Genomic DNA, 22,981 nt, shown 5'->3' with positions numbered 1-22,981 from the left:
GGAAACTGGTATTTTAGTACATACTCTTGCTGCTGCCAGGAAAAAATTGTGTATGCGGATATATCCTTTTTTTTTTTTTATAGTTTTGTGTTTGTAACAATGGAAGGTTGAGGTCAGGGAACAGACTTAGTTCCTTACCCGTGAACTTCAGCACCTCAGCCATAGCAATTTTAGGTGCAGCTCAAAGGATCAAATTTTAGTTAGCTAGTGCTCTTACTCAGTGTACTTTATTTTTTTTTTAAAGATTTTATTTGTTTATTTGACAGGGAAAGAGATAGCGAGAGCAGGAACACAAGCAGGGGGAGTGGGAGAGGGAGAAGCAGGCTTCCCGTGGAGCAGGGAGCCTGATGCGGGGCTCGATTCCAGGACCCTGGGATCATGACCTGAGCCAAAGGCAGACACTCAACCGACTGAGCCACCCATGCGCCCCTTACTCAGCGTACTTTAGACAGCATTCTCTCCTCCCAGTCTTAATACAAAAGTATTTTTGGGGAAATTACATCAGTAATATGGTAATACAATAAAATATTTTACAGAATAATAATTTCCCCTTCTGTGAAGGAAAACAACCTTAGTTTTTGTTGAGAATCTAGTAAAATTCTGTATAAATAATTTCATTATAAGAATTGATGGCTGGAACAAAAAATGTGGCATGATGTAGTAGAACAAGCATTTTGCCTTGTCATTTTCATTGTTACTTAACCTCTGTGAATCTGTTTCTTTACCAGAAAATGTGTGTTCATATTTACTGTGCATGATGATGAGGAACGCAAATAATAGATGTAAAGAACTTGGAGCAGTAGCTGGCGTGGGTTTTATGTTCAGTATAAATAGCATCTGTTATTTTGTGATTATGATGTTATTAAAAGAAGACTAAAAAATGCAGGAAGGACAAATGGAATTTATATGGAAGGTAATACATAAGGAAGATCTGTCCGATAGCAAGATGAGTTTCAGTTTTGTATTCAGTTTTGAATTACCAAAATAGCTAAGTGGATTACTAAAACTACCTATAAGATAATTTTCTCATATGTTAGTGTGGTAAATGATAATATCTACCCAATGATAGTTGTTTGATGTATTGTGTGTGCTTAAAAATATTATCTTGTTCTTTGGATGGTTTAGGTTGGCATAGTAGCAGGAGAGATTCTAGGTTTGTGTGATATCTTTTATGGATTCTTTGCTGAAGTGTATAGCATTAAATAAGACTTCATTTTTTTAGCATGAACAAAACTTAATTCAGACCCATAGCTCATGGTAATTTTTGTTATTTGATCAAAATGGTTTAAAGGGACACTATTTCTTAAGAAAGTGTAAGTGTAACCTGTAATTAATATATGAATTTATAAACATGAAAAATATTTTAGTACTGGGTAGTAGTTGAAATGGCCAGTTAAAATATTTCATTAAATTTTTGAATATAATTGAACTTGTATAGCTCTTAGGTTTTAAACGCTAAATGAATGCTAATTCCTCAGGGTAATTGCATGTTACATCTAGTACAGTTTCAGATACTTTAAATATTTAAAATGCTAAAACTGAATAGTACTTCATTCACTTGAAATGTTCTAATCACATAACCTGTATCAGCAATACTCAGATGTTTGGAGTGGGTTGGAAGAATTGTGTGTGGTGTGTGTGTGTGTGTGTGTGTGTGTGTGTGTGTGTGTGTGTGTGTGTGTGTGTGTGTGTGTGTGTGTGTGTGTGTGTGTGTGTGTGTGTGTGTGTGTGTGTGTGTGTGTGTTAACTTTATATGTAGCTTAAGGTATTTCTGAGCTGTCTCCAGTAGAATTAAGGGAATTTAGTTGACTAGAGAGCAGTGCATGTGGTACCCTTTAGTAAAGTCCTTTAACAGTGACTATAAATACAGATTTGCAATTATTAAATCATAAACTTGTATTATTGGAGCATTGAATATAAAACATTAGCAACAAACTGACATTTTATATTTAGAAGATTTTTTGAAAAAAACTCAAGTCTGGTAAACAGGTTAGTTGGAGTTGGTGCCTTGGTAAAATTCCATTTTCTTGCAACGTAGGCATGGAATTATGATGCGGTGGCCATTGGTTTCTATTCTCTGTTCATTTTCTTCTTTTTTCTTTAGAAACTATTGCTGTAGTTTACAAAGTGGGAAGGTTTCCTTTTGTGCATAATGTTAAAGTCAGGAAAATGTCAAATGTTTCTCCAGATCTGTCATGCAGATCTGTCCAGTTAATATAAAAAATTATAAAAGAGGTTTTTATTGATACTTTTGAGACTTTTTATTCTAGTATTACATGGATTAAAAAAAGATTACATACAGTCTGTAATAGGCTATTTACAAAGGAGGTAGGAATTTTCATGTGATATGTTGACGATTTCATTTTCAAATATAATTTCCATCTCAATATTTTAGTTAACTTGTTAAATTGGTAATCAGATTGGTTTTGGGCAGGCCCTGTTTGGTCAAAATCCTCAGGCTCATGACATGTTCAGATGTACTATTTTTTTACTTTTATGTTCTACAGTTAGGTTTAGCTCACTTAACTCTTAGTGATTTACACTCGTCAAGATGTTTTTGTTTTGGGGCCAAATGGTTAGTAACCTGGCTCCATCATTTATTAGCTAATGGATCTTGGACAAGTTGTTTAACCACCACAAACATCAGTAAAACCTATATTAGGGTTATTGTGAGGATTGAATAAGATAATGGATGTAAATCTTGTGACAGTGCTTGGTACATAGTAAAGTATATAGTAGATGATGGTGGTGGCAACAGTAGTAAGTAGTATATCATTGTATACAAATTTCGCTTTTTTGAAATTTAGCTCTAGAGGTAGGAGGGATTAGAGAGAGATGGAAGTGCACTGTATGCCTACAGAACATAAATTAACTTGGAAATTTGTCATGTAGACATTTAAAGGAAGGATACTTGTCAGCAATGTTGCTCTTATTTCCTGTTTTTTTCCCTTTCACTGTTATATCTGTTCTATTTTTTGATTCCTGTTGAAGCCAGTGCTCTATATCTTCCCTTCTTCCATCTCTCTTGGACATCTATTAGCTTACATAAATGAAGGACATAGTTTGATATTCTTTGTGGATATTTACAAACTGTGTTTTAAAATCTATACCCTATATTTATTGATAATATTCAAAATGCGCAAGACATTGCTATTTATAATATTTATGCCCCTGCTTAAAGAATTGGAACAATACTTTTTTTATGACATGATCTGATTTTTTTTTTTTTTTTTTAAGATTTTATTTATCTGACAGAGAGAGACAGAGAGGGAACACAAGCAGGGGGAGTGGGAGAGGGAGAAGCAGGCTTCCCGCCGAGCAGAGAGCCCGATGCTGGGCTTGATCCTAGGACCCTGGGACCATGACCTGAGCCGAAGGCAGATGCCTAATGACTGAGCCACCCAGGTGCCCCTGATTTTTATTTTTTTTAAAGATTTTATTTTAGGGATGCCTGGGTGGCTCAGTTGGTTAAGTTTCTGCCTTCGGCTCAGATCATGATCCTAGGGTCCTGGGATCGAGTCTCACATCGGGCTCCTTGCTCAGCGGAGAGCCTGCTTCTCCCTCTCCCACTCCCCCTGCTTGTGTTCCCTCTCTCACTGTCTCTCTCTCTGTCAAATAAATAAATAAAATCTTTAAAAAAAATAAAGATTTTATTTATTTTAGAGAGAGATGGAGAATCCAGCCGGGGGGGGGGGGGGGGGCGGCGCAGAGGTAAGGGGAGAGAGAATCCCAAGCAAACTCTGCACTGAGCATGGAGCCCAACACAGGGCTTGATCTGAGGACCCCTAGATCATGACCTGAGCCGAAATCGAGAGTTGGACACTTAACCGACTGAGCCCCTGGAAAAATACTTTGTTATAACCTGCTTAAAAATTGAAGATGTATATTACATTTGTACCAGCCTTAAATCCTACTGGAACAAGGTTGAGTATAAATAATTTTTTTTTCTTTTCACACATTTATTCAGTTGAATATCAAGTTTTTCATGGGCTCAGAATCGCCAGAACTTTGAAGAATGAGAGAAGTAACAATGTATACAGGTAAAAGTTAATGATTTTTTATGTTTACATTGACATAGACTATTTTGAAATTTGAGCAAACATTTTAGAATGTACTTCTAAGTTGGATACATTGCTGTTTATCTTGGAAGCAAATAAGAAAAAACCTCCCTGGATCCATTTGGCATTACAAGCACTTATACAAAAACCTACTAAAAAAGCATGGTGCTAGATGTTGGTGAGCTCTGGGATTTGTAATACTGTATAAGCAGAGTTGTAGTTTAAGTAATGATCCCAGAAATACAATATCCTCTCATTCACCTACCTGCCAATTTCTCTGTGAATTTATGGATTCCTATGAAACTTATGGTGAAACTTGAGATGCTTGAAATAATCAATTTCAGACTAGCAGTGTAAATAATTTAAAAAATAAGATGTAGGTGGAAGAGCTTGGATATCTATAGACTTGTCCTTCTCTTTGGTCAGAACAGGTTTTAATTTTGCTGTATTTCTCTTCCCACCATATTAATGAAAGCCAGTTTACAACAATTCTTTTTACCTGGTACATCATATCCAACTATCAAGAAAAATTACAAGACATACTAAGAGACAAAAAGCACAGTTTGAAGAGCTAGAGCAAACATCAGATCTAGACTTAGATATGGCAGGGATATTGGAATTATCACACCAAGAAATAATTTAAAATAACTATGATAAAAATGCTAAGGGCTCTAAATGGATAAAGTAGACAGCATATAAGAAAAGATGGGCAATGTTAGAAGAGAGATCGAAATTCTAAGAAAGCACCAAAAAGAAATGCTAGAGATCAAAGACATTGTAGTATTGTAACAGAAAACACGTGGTAACCATTTGGTGGGCTTATTAGTAGACTGGACTACTGATGGCTGAGGAAAGAATCTCTGAGCGTGAGGATATCAATAGAAACTGCTAAAACTGGAAAGGAAAGAAAAAAGATGGAAAAATGGAACAATATTCAGTAACTGTGGGACAACCGCAAAAGATTTAACATATGCATAATGACACAAAGCCTATTTTATAATAAAGTGTTGAAGATTTCATGTAATTTATTGAATACTGCAGTGAAAATGAAAAACAGAATAGTTGTATGGGTATTGAATGGTTTTAAGTTTATCAGTTGTTGTTACTTATGTTCGTATGACGGGCAGCTGGGACTTACTGCCACTGCCCAGCTTCACAAGAGCATTTGTACCATATGTTGGTAGCCTGGGAAAAGATCAAAATTTAGAATTCAAAATACAGTTTCTACTGAATGTGTATCACTTTCACACCGTTAGAAAGTTGAAAAATTGTAAATCAAGCCATTGTAAGTAAGAGACTGTTTGTAGAGTTACAGGAAAAAATGTCAACACACAAAGTCAACTGATTTCTTATGTATATAGGAATGAACAAGTGGGATTTGAAATTAAAAACACAATACCACTTAAAGTAACATCTCAAAAAATGAAATACTTATATATAAATCTAATGAAATCTGTTTGAGGTCTGACATAAATTAATGAAATAGGTACAAGGTCTGTGTGAAGAAAACTATAAAACTCTGGTGAATGAAATCAAAGAACTAAATAAATGGAGAGTTATTCCATGTTTATAGATAGGCATACTCAATATATAAAAAAGTCAGTTCTTCCCAACTATGTAGATTCAATACAATGCCAGTCAAATTCCCAGCAAATTATTTTGTGGCTATTGACAAAATGACTCTAAAATTGATATGGAGATGCAGAAGACCCAGAATAGTCAACAGTTTTGAAGGAGAAGAAGAAAGGTGGAAGACTGATACTACTTGACTTCAAGATACATTCTTAAGCTACAATAATCAAGACAATAGGATATTGGTGAAAGAATAGACAAATGGAAAGCCCAGAAATAGACCCATATAAATGTAGTCAACTGATTTTCAACAAAGGAGCAAAGGCAATACAATGCATAAAAGACTATCTTTTCAACACATGGTGCTGGATCAATTAGGCTTCTGCCTGCACAAAAATGAATCTAGGTATAGACTTTACATCCTTCACAAAAATTAATTCGAAATGGATCCAACACAAAAATGTAAAATGCAAAACTATAAAACTCCTAGGAGATAACAGTAGAAAATCTAGGTGACCTTGGGCTGGTGATGACTTATTAGATGCAACATCAAAGACGTGATCCATAAAAGAATTGATACCTGGACTTCATTAAAATTAAAAATGTCTCCCAAGCTACAGACTGGGAGAAAATATTTTCAGAAGACATATCTGATAGCATACTGTTATCCACAATATTCAGAGAACTTTTAAAACTCAACATTGAGAGCACAACATGATTTAAAAATAGACCAAAGATCTTAGCAGATACCTCACTAAATAAGATCTACAAATGGCAAATAAGCACATGAAAAGATGCTCCACATAATGTGTCATAAGGGAAATGCAGATTAAAACAATGATGAGATACCACTATACTCCTAGTGGAATGAATGGCCAAAATCTAGAACACTGAAAACACCAAATGCTGGTAAGGATGTAGAGCCACAGGAACTCTCATTCATTGTTGGTGGGAATGCAAAATGCTACACTCAGTTTGGAATACAGTTTGGCAGTTTCTTATAAAACTAAATTCAGAAGTTTATATGAATGCAATTCAGAAGTCATGCTTCTCGGTACTTACCTACCTAAATTTGAAAAACTTATGTCCACACAAAAACCTGCTTTATTCCTAATTGCTAAAACTTGAACTCAACCAAGATATCTTTCAGTAGTTGAATGGATAAAGAAATTGGTACATCAAGACAGTGGAATAATATTCAGTGCTAAGACAGAATGAGCCATCAAGCCATAAAAAGACATGCAGGATACTTAAATTCCCCATTCCTTCCTTTACTTTTTTTTTTTTTAGTGGGCTCCACACCCAGCATGGAGCCCAGTGCAGGGTTTGAACTCAGCCCTGAGATCAGGAGTCAGACACTTAACTGAGCCACCCAGGCTCCCATTAAATGCTTATTTCTAAGTGAAAGAAGCCAGTCTGAAAAGGTTAGACACAAGACACATTTATATGACATTCTGAAAAAGGTGAAACTCTGGAGACAGTGAATAGATCAGTGGTTGCCAGGAGTTGAGGGGAGGGGAGGCAGAGCACAGAGGGTTTTTAGGGCAGTACAGCTACTCTGTATGGTATTATGATGATGAATACTTGTCATTACACATCTCCCCAAAACTGTAGAATGTACAACGCCAAAAGTGTACCTTAATGTAAGTGATGGACTTTGGGTGATAACGGTGTGTCATTCGTTTCATCAGTGGTAGCAAATATTCTATCTGGTGGGGTATGTTGGTATTGGAGGCTATGTATGTGTAAGCACAAGGGGTATTTGGGAAATCTCTGTACCTTCTGCTCAGTTTTGCTGTGAACCTAAAACTATTCTAAAAAATAAAGTCTATTTAACACAAAACCAAAATGACCACAGAAATTACAAAAGTATAGGCATGCCTCATTTTATTGTGCTTTGCTTCATTGTGCTTGCAGGTACTGTTTTTTACAAATTGAAGGTTTGTGGTAACCCTGGCTAAGCAAGTCTATTGGCACCATTTTTCCAGTAGCATTTGCTTATTACTTCGTGTATCTGTCACATTTTGGTGATTGTCACAGTATTTCAAACCTTTTCATTATATTTGTCATAGTGATCTGTGATCAGTGATTACAACTTGCCTAAAGTTCAGATGATGGTGAGCAATAAAATATTTTTTAATTAAGTATATGCATTGTTTTCTCAGACATGCTTTTACACACTTAATAGACTACAATTATAGTGTAAACAACTTTTATATGCACTGGGAAACCAAAAAATTCATTTGACTCTTTATTACAGCATTCACTTTAATGCAGTAGTCTGGAACTGAACCCATAATATCTCTGAGGTATGCCTATAGAGGATAGTAAACAATTTTTGAGAATGGAGGTCTTTAAAGCACAAAAGGAAAGTTTTCTTTCTCTGCTTTTATTTTCCTTGCTAAACTTTCACTCTCTTGAGGTAGTTGTAAATAGTTTGATATGTAGCCCATCAAAAAATGAAATTATACTGCATATACTATTCTTCACCAAAAACTGATTGGTTCCATCATAGTGGGAATTTCACTTTTTTTAATGGCTGCATTCTGTTGTATGGTGGTGTCATAACTTATTTGCTCATTCTTTGATGGGCATTGGGGTTATCACTAGTTGTTTGCTGTTAGAAATAGTTCTGTGATTAATTTTAGTACATACGTCCTTGTTTATTTATTTGGGCAAATAATTCTTTTGGACAGATTCCTGAGTCAGCTTATGTATATGTAAATTTTGTTATATATACTTCCAAATAGTTCTTCAAAACAGCTCTACTAATGTATGTGCTCACAATAATGTGTTTGAAGATATTCATTTACTTTATGCAGAGCATTGATTTTTTTATAATGAAATATTTCAAACTCAGAAGGTACAAGGAAAAGTATAATAAATGTCTATATTCCCACCACCCACCTTAACAAAACATTAGAAATGCACTTGTAACCATAGTGCCCCCTCCCCTTCCAAACATAACATTTTTACACTCATGAATATGTATGTATTTATAAACAATACAATATACAGCCATAATATGTTATGTAAGGTAGTTAGCATGGTTCCTGATAACCCCACCTCCTGATTTACATTCTATATAGTTTCCTTCCACACTAAATAGAACTGACTTGTGGAATAATTAGGTTATTGCAAAAATGAAAGAGTGTGACTTATGATACAAGGTCATATAAGTTATTACATCTTCTGTTTTGCTCATTTGTTCTGGGGGAAGCCAGCTGCCATGTTGTGAGGATACTCATCAGCTTTCTAGAGAGGTTCTCATGTGAGGAACTGAAGCCTTCTGCCAATAACCATGCGCAGGAGACATCTTGAAGCAGATCTTCCAGCCGCAGTCAAACCTTCAAAGATGATAGCACTGGCCAAGATCTTGTCTGCAACTTTATGATAGATCCTGAGTAGGATCACTCAGTTAAACTATAGCTTAATTCCTGACGTGCAGAAACTGTGAGATAATATTTGGTGTATTAAGCTACTAGATTTGAGGGTAACGGATGAAAGATGTGGGAATCTTGGTCCCATCCTTGTGAATTATTTTCAAGGGAGACCAGGAGAATGAGTGTATGGTACTTTTTAGACCTAGGTGGGAAATCCTAGAACACTAATGGGGATTCAGATGTTGGGTGGCCAGAAAGAATGACAGTATAGTTGACCCTTCCACAACATGGGGGCTACGGAGTGCGGAACCCCTGCACTGTTGAAAATCCATGTATTACTTTTGACTCCCCAAAAACTTAACTACTGATAGCCTAATGTTGACTGGAGGAAGCCTTACTGTTAACATAAACAGTTGATTAACATATTTTGTATGTTATATATATTATATACTACATAAAGTAAGCTGGATAAAAGATGAGATTAAGAAAGTCATAAGAGAAAATACATATATCGTACTGTATTGTAAAAAGTGTGTAGAAAGTGCACCCACAAATCTGCGTTGTTAAAGGGTCAATTGTAAATGGATTTTTGCCTGCACAGGGAGTGGGAGGTTTGGCACCCCTAGCCCCTGTGTTGCTCAAGGGTCAACTGTATATACTTTTTTGTGGCATTTGTCATATTGTATTGTAATTGTTTCCATGTTTGTCTCCTCACACTCCATTAGTGATGAGGTACTTGAGGATAGGACAGGACAGGAGCTGTGTGTCTTACTCATCACCCTGTACAATGCCTGCCCCTTACTTACCCTTACTAAGTATTTGTTGAGTGAAATTGATAGAGTTGTATTGGAAGTAAAGAACTTAGAGGGAATATTAAATTCCTGAAGCTGAGGTAGCCAGATTTTTGAGTCATTGTCAGATAGCATGTAAGGACCACCTTGTTTCTTCTGAAAAGTAGTTATGGTCAGCTTCTGAACTCCTACTGCTACTTTGGCTGTAGGGGTTTGGCACTGATTTTGAAGTCATGGTATTTGGCTGCTTTTTTTTTTTTTTTTTTTTTTTTTTAAGAGAGGGAGAGAGAGGGTGAGGGAGGGACAGAGGGAGAAGGAGAGAGAATCTTAAGCAGGCTCCATGCAGAGCCCCATGTACAGTCCCTTATCACAGTCCTAAGATCACGATCTGAGCCGAAATCAAGAGTCTGTCCTGGGGCGCCTGGGTGGCTCAGTCGGTTAAGCAGCTGCCTTCAGGTCAGGTCATGATCCCAGGGTCCTGGGATCGAGGCCCACATCAGGCTCCATGCTCAGCAGGGAGCCTGCTTCTCTGTCTCCCTCTGCTGCTGCCCCTGCTTGTGCTCTCTCTCTCTGTCAAAATCAATCAATCAATCAATCAATCAATCTTTTTAAAAAAAAAAAAAAGAGTCTGTCCCTTAACCGAGGCACCCAGGCACTGTGATATTTGACTTCTACTTTGCTGTTGTTCTTTGGAGCTTGGGTTAGAGAATGTTATCTGTAGATTTTAATTTTAGATTCCTAGGGATATTAACTAAATCCAATTTTTTCTTTTCATTTTTCAAAATATGAAAGAATTATAAAAGACTTGTAACCCTTTTAATTGAGGACTTCACTGGTGTATGTACAGGAGGCATTACTTACCCACAACCTAATGGATTATTTTTGTTTTTGAATTATGGAAAGGTAATATATTACCAGCAAGAGGGTATTATATCTAATTTTAGAATATCTGGGTTTGAGTCTTACTTTTAGTATTTATTAGTAAGTGTGAGCCTCTCTGAACTCATTTTCTTTTTATTTTTTATTTTATTTATTTTATTCTTTTTTAAAGATTTTATTTATTTATTTGACAGAGACACAGCGAGAGAGGGAACACGAGCAGGGGGAATGGGAGAGGGAGACGCAGGCTTTCCGTGGAGCAGGGAGCCCGATGTGGGGCTGGATCCCAGGACCCTGGGACCATGTCCTGAGCCGAAGGAAGACGCTTAACGACTGAGCCATCCAGGCGCCCCTGAACTCATTTTCTATTTGGAAAAATTCTTGATTCCGTTCCATCAACTCCAGCATCCCCTGCCAGATAACAACAGAATGCTAGTTCCTTCAGTCACAGAAATTGCACAACTGGTTGCTCAAGTGGGAGTAGATTACACTCATGATTTTTCTTTCTCCCTCATTCGCTACATTCACTTAATCAAAAAGTTAATTTGTTTTGACTTTCTTGCATGCATCTATTTTCTTTTTCTCTCCTGCCCCCACCATAGCCTAAACCTTTATTTCTCACCTCGACTTCTATAAGTCCTCTGCCTAGTCTCCCTACTTCTGCTTTTATTCTCTGTAATTTGTTGTTTAAAGAGAAGAGTACTCTTTTATTTTATTTTATTTGTCAGAGAGAGAGAGAGAGAGAGAGCGATGCAGAGGGAGCTGCAGGCAGAGGGAGAAGCAAGCTCCCTGCTGAGCAAGGAGCCCAATGCAGGACTTGATCCAGGACCCTGGGATCATGACCTGAGCCGAAGGCAGACGCTTAACCGACTGAGCCACCCAGGTGTCCCAGAGTACTCTTTTTTATAAAACAGAAAAGATTAAATTTTTCTTTGCATGTTTAAAACCCTCGTGACTTCCATTTGTACTCCAAACAGATTCCATATTTCTTTCCTGTAAGACCCTTATGATGGGGCATCGGTTGACTTTTCATCTTTCTACATTTCCCTTTAAATTACTATGTGTTAGCCATTATGGTCTCCTCTTAGTTTTTCTAACCTGTGTTGTTCAATATGGAGGCCACTAGCCACATGTAACTATTGTACATTTGAACTGTAGCTAGTCTGAATTGAGATGTGCTATAAGTGTAAAATATACACTGAATTTCAGACTTAGTATTAAAGAAAGAACGTAAAATGTTTTATTAAATATTATCTGTTGAAATAATGTTTTGGATATGTTTGCATTAAATAAGAAATATAACTTCACTTTCTTTTTACTTTCTAAAGTATAGCTTCTAGAAAATTTAAAATAACTAATGTGGTTTGTATTTGTGGTTCACCTTGTATTTGTATTGGGCAGCCCTTCTCTAACCCACCAAGCTTTTAAATTCCTCATGGCCTTTGTACATGCCAGCCCCCCGCCCCCCACCCCCCCTTTTTTTGCCTAGCTCTTTGCACAGCTGACTGCTTCTTGCTCATCTTCTAGATCTTAAGTTGAATATTGCCTCTTGAGAAAGACAGTCCTTAACCACTCTATCAGATTAAGTTACTGTTGGTTGTCCTTAGGTCATACATCTTTCTCTGCATTTGTTCAGTCTTTTACTTTTTAACTAGCTCCCTGAGAAAGAACGTGTCTATTTTGTATATGACTATATGTTCCTATGTATTCAACACCCAGTAAAGTACTCTTTCAGAGTAGGTTCTGAATAAATAAATACTTGTCAAATGAGTAACACTGGACTGTCTTCTTCTCAGATCTGTTTTAAGGATCAACTATGTGAAACTATTTTATAAACTATAAAGGGTTGTACCAATTTTGTTTATATGCAGAAAAGCTGAAGAAATTGGTTGTATATGCCTGGAAATTAAGATTTAATTGGATGAAGCAAAATCTGTGAATTTAGCCTGCATTTCAGTGTGTTCTTCAAACTTTGCATCTAATAGTTTGACACACTACTCATGTATTATATCACCTAGAGTTTTGAAAGTTGTCATGTTTTGTAAATAATCTTTAAAAAGCATTACCTCTATTCCTTTCCTTCAGTTTTTTTCTATACTATTCCTTTTTTTTGTAGGGATAGTTAGGTATTTTAAATAGTATCAGACTTCAGAAGTAACAGGTGCTAAAATACTTGTAAATGAACCCGTTCCTTCAGTTTTGGCAGTATATTTTTCTTGGCAATTCCTTAAAGTCCTGAGGTTATCAGAATACGGCTCATTATGCTAGTCAGTATTCAGGTATCTCTTGCTTAAGTTATGAGTGAAGTTCTTTAAGAAATTACCTCTATAGGAAGGATGCTTGTCACAAAGATCAGTTTTGATTTTTATTTTTCCTTCAGTAGTTACACAGCTGTGCATCTGTATATAAGAAAACAAAGGGTGTGGGGCGCCTGGGTGGCTCAGTTGGTTAAGCAGAGCTGCCTTCGGCTCAGGTCATGATCCTGGGGTCTTGGGATGGAGCCCCGTGTCTGGCTCCCTGCTCAGCGGAGAGCCTGCTTCTCCCTCTCCCTCCGCCTGCCACTCTGCCTACTTGTGTTCTTTCTCTATCTCTGTCAAATCAATAAATAAAATCTTAAAAAAAAAAAAGAAAACAAAGGGTGAGGGCAACCCTCTTGGGTCCCCTCCCTCTTCGGGAGCTTCATGCTGTCGCTTTACTATCACTCAGTAAACTTTGTTTTGCTGTCGGACCCCTCCCCCCCAAATAAAAAGAAAACAAAGGGTGACTAACATAGTTGGTAATATACTGATCATGAGACCATCAATAACAACAGGTCTGGAGGAGGAGTAGGAAGATAATTCTTTGTAAACTGTTAGAGATGGGGACAAGAAACAAGCAAGATTCCAAATATAATTTTGAAATGTATAGTTCTAGTTTACATCTCTGAAGAAGCTTAGGAGATCTGTTAGGAGCACGTGGATGGGCCTTTTTAATGGTAATCCTAGTAGTAGCAGCAGCAGCAGCAGCAGCAGCAGAGGTAGTCGTAATGTAATAATGGCAAACGTTTGAGTGCTTACTATGCTAGGTAGTGTTCTAAGTGTCATAAAATGTTTAATTTTCATGCAAAGCATAGGGGATTGATAGGCTTTTTTTTTTAAGATTTTATTCATTTGAGAGAGTGAGTGAGAGAGAGAGAGAGAGAGAGAGTGCGTGCGTACCCCCGGGGGGTGGGGGGGGGCGGGCTCTATCCCAGGACCCTGGGATCTTGATCTGAGCCAAGGCAGACACTTAACCCATTGAGCCACCCAGGCGCCCCAATTGATATGCTTATTAATCCACTTTTTTCAGATGAGGGATTGAGGCATCAGTTTGTTAAATAAATTGCCTAAGGTCCCACAGCTAGTAAGTGGTAGAGATGACTAGAACCTGGTATGGAGTTCATATTGATCCAGCCTAGAATAAAAAAAAGAAGTGGCCAAAGATAGATTTGTGGAGGACAATATCTGATAAAGCATAGAAAGGATCCAACAAAGAAGATTCCTGAGAAATAGAAGGAAAACCCTAAGAACATGTTAGAAAAGCCAGGAGAAGAGAATAAGAGAAGAAAAAATGATAGTAGGAAAATAGCTGCGTTTGAATGCTAGGTATATGCCAAATACTTTGTGTACATTTTATTATTATTATCTCTATTTTACAAATAAGAAGCTGAGGCTTAATATCAGCAGTAATTAGAGATGCTGGAGTTAAACCAGTTCTCTAATGTGAAAGCCCAGTGCTCAACCACTGAGGGGTCCTGCATGGTAACAATATCAAGTAAGGCTGTGTGAGATGAGCACTTGTGGAAAGTAGTGATTAAATTGGGAGGAAAGGTAGAATCAGAAAGCCAGCCCAAGAAATATAATAGTTGAATAATAAGAATTTAAGAAAGAGGAAATCTAAGGAGTATATCATCAAAGAAATAAATCAGGAAAACTTCCCAGAACTGAAGGACATGAGTTTCTAAGTTAAAAGAGCCCATCAAAGTGCTAACTAAAATAAAATAAAAAGATATTTGCATCAAGGCATTTCATTGCAAACTTTAACAATTAAGGGACCAGAGAGAAGAGGGAGAATTTCCCGGAGGTGAAGGGAAATAGGATAATTAACATAATTAGAGTGGTTTCAGACTCAACACAAATAATGGAAGGTAAAAGACAACTGGAGGCAATATCTTCAAAAATTGAGGGAAAATTGTTCCTCATTTGGTTTATAATGCAGCCAGATTTTCAAGTGTTACAGTAGAATACAGATATTTTCACATAGGCAGTGTCTTAAATTTACCTTTCAGGAAACTATGAGAGGAGGTATCCCACCAAAATGAGAGAATGTATCAAGAAAAAGAAAGACAAGGGTTTTAGGAAACATTATCCGACCCAAAGAGAGGTGAAGGAAATACCTGGAACACAGTGAAGGGAGACCCCCAGGTGACAGTTGAGCACCAGGAGCAGACAGCAACCAGTCCAGAAGGGAGCAGATCAGAGGGTTTTGAAGTGGGCATGTTCAAAAACACAAATTTGATTAGAGTTGAAGAGAGTTGTCAAGGACTCCCTGCATTGTAATCTGCTCTGTTATTTTATGGAGAAATTTTTTCATACCTAAATTTTTAAAAGCTTCCTTGATATATAATTCACATACTATACAATTTCCCATGTAAAGTATACAAGTCAGTGGTTTTTCATTACCTCAAAAAGAAACCTTGAACCCTTTATAGCTCCCTGTCCCTCCACTTCCACAGACCTAAGCAATCAGTAATCAACTTTTTGTCTATAGATAATGCCTATTCTGGACATTTCTTATAAATGGAATCATATGTGGTATTTCGTGACTGGCTTCTTTGACTTAGCATAACGTTTTCAAGATTATCCATGTTAAAGAATGTGTCAGTACTGCATTCCTTTTTATAGCTGTGACCCAAGTTTTTAAAATGTAAATTTAATTACAAACTGCTTTGCCATTGAACTAAGCTCTTTTGTATATCTTTACTGAAATGTTTCTACTTTATTTTAGTCTCGTAGTGAAAATATAGATATTTATAATAAAGTCTTCAAATTATATCCTGTATCACTCAGGAAACAAGATTTTTTTTTTTTTAATTTTATTTATTTGTCAGAGGGAAAGGGCACAAGTAGGCAAAGCAGCAGGCAGAGGGAGAGGGAGAAGCAGGCTCCCCACTGAGCAGAGAGCCCCATGTGGGGCTTGATCCCAGGACCCTCGGATCGTGACCTGAGTCGAAGGCAGACACTTAACTGACTGAGCCACCCACATGCCCCCCAAAATAAGATTCTTACTTAAGAAAATAGCCTACTTGTTAAACAAAAGGCTACTTGTTAAACAGCCTACTTGTTAAACAAAAGGCTTCCTTGAAATTCTTATTTCTTGGCATTGCTTTAGCATGCTAATCAAAATGCCATTTTAATAGCAGTGGAAAAGTAATGATGTGGTTTAAATGCATTTGACTCTGAGCCACAAATCAGTGATAAATTTTCCTAACTGAATTAAATGCTGTTCTCTCAGGCCTCTGAAGCATTAATCTACTTCTCTGGTTCTAATGTCTACTTATATTTTCTTAGTGTACTGTCTTGTATCTACTTTTATCACCCTACAGGTATGTAAAAAGATGTTGTTTCTCAACTGTGTGAGCCCTCGATGCCCTCAAAAACAAGTTCAGAATGATGTCTTTACTAATAATTTATACTTTAATTTCGTGGTTTCATTTCATTTCAAGTATTGTTAAATATTTTAATTTTGTGAGATAATATATTGTTCCAGGTACTATAGCTGTATAACAAACCACCATAAAACTTAATGGCTTAAAATAATTGCTTTAGTATGTCCATGGTTTCTGTGGGTCAGGAATTTGGACAGAGCATTAGGAGAAGGGCTTGTCTCTGCTTCAAAATGCCTGTGAAGCAGAGAAGCTGGGAAGACTCAGAGGCTGAGGTTGATTCTTTATCTGGGGTCTAGAATCATTTGATGGTGTATTCACATTCCTGTCCAGTGGCTGATACTGGGACCCCCGCTATTAGCCAGAATGCCTGTACTTGACTTCTCCTTGTGGTCCCTGTGTGGGCTAGTTTAGGTTTCTCAACACCTTGGTGGCTGGGTTCCAAAAGTGAGTCTTAGTAATCATTTTTGATATACATTATTGGTTGAGGCAGTTAAAAATCAATCCAAGGAGGTCCAAACCAAGACACGTAATACTGAAAATGGCAAAAAGTAATGATAGATTTAAAATTTGCAAAAGAAAACAGTTACATACAAGGGAAACCCCATAATACTATCAGCAGATTTTTCAGAAAAAACTTTGCAAGCCAGATGGAAGTGCCTCGATATATTCAAAGTGCTGAAAGGAAGGGGCACCTGGGTGGCTCAGTCATTCGTTAAGCGTCTGCCTTCGGCTCAGGTCATGATCCCAGGGTCCTGGGATCAAGCCCTGAGCCCTGCATCGGGCTCCCTGCTCAGCAGGAAGCCTGCTTCTCCCTCTCCTACCCCCCTGCTTGTGTTCCTTCTCTCGCTTTGTCTCCCTCTGTCAAATAAACAATCTTTAAAAAAAATAATATGTATTGAAATAAAAAAAACCCAGTCTGATTAAAAAAAAAAAGTGCTGAAAGGAGAAAATCTGCAGCCAAGAATACTCTATCCAGCAAAGCTATCATTTAGAATAGAAGGAGAGATCAGGAGTTTCCCAAACAAAAGCTAAGGGAGTTCCTGACCACTAAACCAGCTGTACAAGAAATGTTAAACGGGACTCTCTGAGTGGAAAGGAAAGACCATAAGTAAGTAAGAAAAGTAGGAAGCACAAAAGCAGTAAAGATAAGTATATCTGTAAAAATCAGTCAAGGGATTCACAAAATGAAAGTATGACACCATATACCTAAAACGTGGGGGTTGGGAGGGAGAAGAGTAAAGAATGGGTTCAAACTTAAGTGGTCATCAACTTAATATAGACTGCTATATGCAGAAGATGTTATATACAAACTGAATGGTAACCACAAATTAAAAACCAGTATTAGGTATGAAAAAAAAGAAGAGAAAGGAACCCAAGTATATCACTAAAGAAAGCCAACTAATCATGAGAGAAGAGAGCAAGGGAAGAGAGGAACAGAGAACTACAAAAAACAACCATAAAGCAAGTAGCAAAATGGCAATAAATACATAGCTATCAATTATTACTCTGAATGTAAATGGACTTAATGCTCTAATCAAAAGATACAGGGTGATGGAATGGATTAAAGAAAAAAAACAAAGACCAGTATAACAGATAAATGAAACCAGGAGCTAGTTCTTTGAACAAAACTGATAAGCCTTTAGCTGGATTCATTAAAAAAAGAAAGACATCAGAAATGAAAGAGAAGAAATAACTGATACCACAGAAATAGAAAGGATTATAAGAAAATATTATGAAAAATTATATGCCAACATATTGGACAATCTAGAAGAAATGGATACATTTCTAGAAACCTACAACCTCCCAAAACTGAATCAGGAAGAAATAGAAAGTTTGAATAGACTCAGTGTGGGGCTTGAACTTACAACCCTGAGATAAAGAGTTCCACGCTCTACTGACTGAGCCAGGCAGGCACCCCCCACTCATCACTTTTTTTTAGTCTAGTCCTGGAAGTCGTAGCTGCAGCATCAGACATGAAAAAAGGAATAAAAGGCATTCAAATTGGTAAGGAAGAAATAAAACTGTCACTATTTGCAGATGACATGATATATAGAAAACCCTAAAGATTCCACCAAAAAACTACCAGAACTGATAAGTAAATTCAGTAAGGTTGCAGAATATAAGATCAATATTCAGAAATCCTTTGCATTTCTGTACACGAATAATGAAGCAGCAGAAAGAGAAATTAGGAAAACAATCCATTTATAATTGTACCAATAATAGTAAAATACTTAGGAATAAATTTAACCAAGGAGATGAACAACCTGTACTCTGAGAACTATAAAACATTGATGAAAGAAACTGAAGATGAGATACATGGAAAGACATTCCATACTCACGAATTGGAAGATACTGATAAATGTCCATATTACCCAAAGCAATCTACAGATACAGTGCAATCTCTTGTCAAGATACCAACAGCATTTTTCACAGAACTAGAATAAACAGTCTTAAAATTTGGAACCACAAAAGACCCCAAATAGCCACAGCAATCTTGAAAAAGAAAAAGCTAGACATGTCACAATCCCGGATTTTAAGATATACTACAAAGTTATAGTAATCAAAATAGTATGGTATTGGCACAAAATATAGACACATAGAACAATGGAACAGAATAGAGAGCCCAGAGATAAACCCATGATTATGTGGTCAATTAATCCGTGACAAAGGAGGCAAGAATATGTGTTAAGAAAAAGTCTCTTCAGCAAATAATGTTGGGAAAACTAGACAGCTACATGGAAAAGAATGAAACTGGACCACTTTCTTACAACATACACAAAAATAGAAGTAAGGATCTAAATGTGAGACCTAAAACCATAAAAATCCTAGAAGAGAGCACAGGCAGTAATTTCTCTGACATTGGCTGTAGCAGTATTTTTCTAGATATGTCTCCTGAGGCAAGGGAAACAAAAGCAAAAATAAACTATTGGGATTATATAAAAATAAAAACTTCTGCACTGCAAAGGAACCAAACACCAAAACTAAAAGACAACTGACAGAATGGGAGAAGATATTTGCAAATGACATATCCAATAAAGGGTTAATATCCAAAGTATATAAAGAACTTACACAACTTACCACCCAAATAACATGTAATAGATTAAAAATGAGCAGAAGACATGAACAGACATTTCTCCAAGGAAGACATACAGATGGCCAACAGACAAATTGAAAGGTGCTCAGCATCACCCATCATCAGGGAAATGCAAATCAAAACCACACTGAGATTTTACCTCATACCTGTCAGAGTGGCTAACATCAAAAACACAAAAAACAAGTGTTAGCAAGGATGTGGAGAAAAAGAACGCTCTTGCAGTATGGATGGAAATGCAAACTGGTGTAGCCACTATGGAAAACAGTATGAAGGTTCCTCAAAAAATTAGAATTCCCATATGATCCAGTAATTGCACTAAAGAATACGAAAACACTACCTGAAAAGGATATATGTACCCTTGTGTTGATTGCAGCATTATTTATAATAGACAAATTATGGAAGCAGCCCAAGTGTCCATTGATAGATGAATGGATAAAGTAGAGGTGATTTATGTATATATATGTGTATATATATATATATTTACATATATTATGTAATTAATGTAAAAATGTAAAATGTAAATCACATATAAATTACATGTATATGCACATATTTACATAATATTACATATATATATAATATTATTCAGCCATAAAAAGAAAACTTGCCATTTGCAACAACATGGATGGAGCTAGAGAGTATAATGCTAAGCAAAATAACTCAGAGAAAGACAAATACCATATGATTTCACTCATATATGGAATTTAAGAAACAAACAGGAAAAAAGGGAGACAACAAAAAACAGGCTTTTTTTTTTTTTTTAAGTAGGGTTCTGTGCCCAACATGGGGCTTGAACTCATGACCGTGAGATTGAGTGTTGCATGCTTTACTGAGTGAACCAGCTGACACCCTCAAAAAACAGACTCTTAACTGTAGAGAACAAACTGATAGTTACCAGAGGGGAGATGGTTGAGGGGTGGGTGAAATAGGTAAAGGGGATTAAGAGTACACTTGTCTTGATAAGCACTAATATAAAGAATTGTTAAATCACTATATTGTACACCTGAAACTAATATAGCACTGTGTGTTAACTACACTGGAATTAAAACAATTAAAAATTAAAAAAGAAAAATAGTCATTTTTGGGAGTTAAAACCATCCTTATAATTTACTATAAAATACAGAGCAATAGAGGAACCATGATTGTTTTTCAAAGGAGATCCTATTCAAATATTGTAGTAATATCTAAGATTCCCTACTAACCTTTATTATTTTATTAAGATTTTACTTTTTTAGAACAGTTTTAGAATCATAGCAAGATTGAGTGGAAAGTACAGAGTTTTCCCATATACTCCCTGCCCCCCAACACGCATTCCCCACCAGAGTGGTACATGTGTTACCAATGATGTACCTACATTGACAGTTATAATCACCCAAAATCCGTAGTTTACATTAGGGTTCACTTTTAGTGTTGGTTGTGCATTGTATGGATTTGGTCAAATGTGTAATGACACATATCCATCATGATGGTATTACACAGAATATTTTTAGTATCCTAAAAATCCTCTGTGCTCTAGGCAGAGGATTCATCTCTCCTGTATTCCCAACCCCTAGCAACTATTGCTCTTTCTACTGTCTCCATTGTTTTGCCTTTTTGGTATGGTTGGAATCATATATTATGTAGTTTCCTGAGGTTGACTAAGCCCTTTTACAGTTGAGATAGTAATTCACATACCATAAATCCATCCACTCATTTAAAGTGTGCAGTTCAGTGGCATTTAGTATATTCACAAGGTTGTGTAACCATCACCACAATCCAAACCCAGAACATTTTTGTCACTCCAAAAAGAAATCCCATGCACGTTAGCAGTCATTCCCCTAGGTCCTTGAAGCCACTGATCTACTTTCTGTCTCTGGATTTGCCTATTCTGGACATTTTATATAAATGGAGTCCTACAATGTGTGGTCATTTGTGCCTGATTACTAAGCATTTTTTTTTTTTTGAAAGATTTTATTTATTTGAGAGAGAGTGAAGGTGATAGCGAGAGAGAGCACAAGCAGGGAAGAGAGGGGGAAGTAGACTCTTCGCTGAGCAGGGAGCCCGATGTGGGACCCGATCCCAGGACCCTCAGATCATGACCTGAGCCAAAGGCAGACGCTAAACTGACCGAGCCACCCAGGTGCCCCTGATTACTAAGCATTTTTAATAATGGTTTTAACCTTTTCAAAGTATGTTCATATTTAAAAATAAATGCATAACCTCCCTATGAGGTAGACAGGAACTTTGTGATGTCATTGTCAGATTTACTATGTCTTCATGACCTCAGTTTACCATAGGATGAGGGAAGATTTAGAGGTGAAAGGGTGGAGATTTGGAAAAGTACTGTAGAGTTAAAGGAAAAATAGAACATGTCATGATATATGAAAAATGAATCAGTCCTATGGGATTTCTAGAACTATGAGTATTAAACTTTATTAAAATGCAACTGCAATTAAATACTCTGGTTATATTTCAGTATTTAACATATGAAGATGAGTTAGTGAGCCTTCAGTAGTTCTAGATTGAATCTCATATCAGCTGAATTTCAGCAAAATTGAAAGAATGTCAGGATTGTGCTCTTCGTTATTCCAAACTCTTTAAATGGAAGCCTGTTGCTACAGTGTGCAGAAGGGGTATGATAAATTTGTTTTAATAAATGAAAGCAGATAGTAGGCATCTTTTGCCTTTCCTACAGTTAACTCTAGTAAGGAACTTTTATATAATGGAAATATGAAGTATTAATTTTTGAAAGTTGTAAGCATATCTGAAATTAATGGTATTAATAAGGGGTAACATTTTTCTGTAATTTTATGTGTTAGGTTTTCTATTTACTGTGATTTGGGGATGCAAATTAGTGCCATCTTGATAATTGAATTTGTGGTTGTAATTATGTAGAAAAGATCAATAAGCTATTTTGTGGTCTACTGTGGCTCCTAGTCTTTGGTTCCTTTCTGGCTTTTTGCCCTGAGGAGCTGTGCTGCTGGTCTGTGCATTGGCGAGGACTTCTTTTGCCTGGAAGCCTAAACGATCTGCCCCTTGCTGCTTTTCCTTCGGTCCCATACTGTAGCCTGCTTGTCTTTCTTGGGGATTCTTCCCTCAACAGTAAGAGTCCCCATATCCCTTTTATACTACTGTTTCCGAGAGAAGTAAATTCTAAAATGAGTTCCTGAAAATGAGAGGTACTGTAAGGTTAATAAAACTTTTGGCCCTTTCAGCACTTATAATCAAATTTTTGTCTTAGAAGTTCCAGCCTCATATTGAGTTGCTTAACTGTGACCTTAGAATCCCTTTTCCACTTTATCCTTTGCTTGTATCAAAGTATCCTGCTGGGTTGAGGTGGAGGAGGTGGGGCAGAGGGATAGAGAGTCATCTATGTACTGAGGTGAGAAAAAAAGCCTTGGGCAACCCATGAGGAGAATAGTGTTTGCTGAAATAGTCTCGGTGGGATTGTATGCCTTGGTATTTTAATTTCTGTGTGTATGAATTGCTGTATATAACTAAGATTAGCTGAGAGTATGCTGAATCCGAAAATAATTTAC

General features: G+C 36.7%; 1 protein-coding gene across 13 annotated transcripts in view; it reads left to right on the top strand.

Annotated features, from left to right (window-relative positions):
- EVI5 (ecotropic viral integration site 5) overlaps positions 1 to 22,981 on the top strand; it is a 197,574-nt gene that overhangs the window by 10,644 nt on the left and 163,949 nt on the right. Inside the window, exon 2 of one of the 13 annotated variants that reach the window (XM_027611558.1) lies at positions 3,968 to 4,040. The exons of 11 other annotated variants lie outside the window; for them this stretch is intronic. The gene's annotated coding sequence lies outside the window, so the exon portion shown is untranslated. Of the gene's footprint in view, positions 1 to 3,967; positions 4,041 to 21,748; positions 22,076 to 22,981 lie in introns of those variants that run through there. One more of the 13 variants, XM_027611569.1, reaches the window with a different exon arrangement.

This window comes from Zalophus californianus, chromosome 4 (assembly GCF_009762305.2).
Source record: "Zalophus californianus isolate mZalCal1 chromosome 4, mZalCal1.pri.v2, whole genome shotgun sequence".
NCBI lineage: Eukaryota > Metazoa > Chordata > Mammalia > Carnivora > Otariidae > Zalophus > Zalophus californianus.
This window is presented reverse-complemented; position numbering and strand designations above follow the sequence as displayed.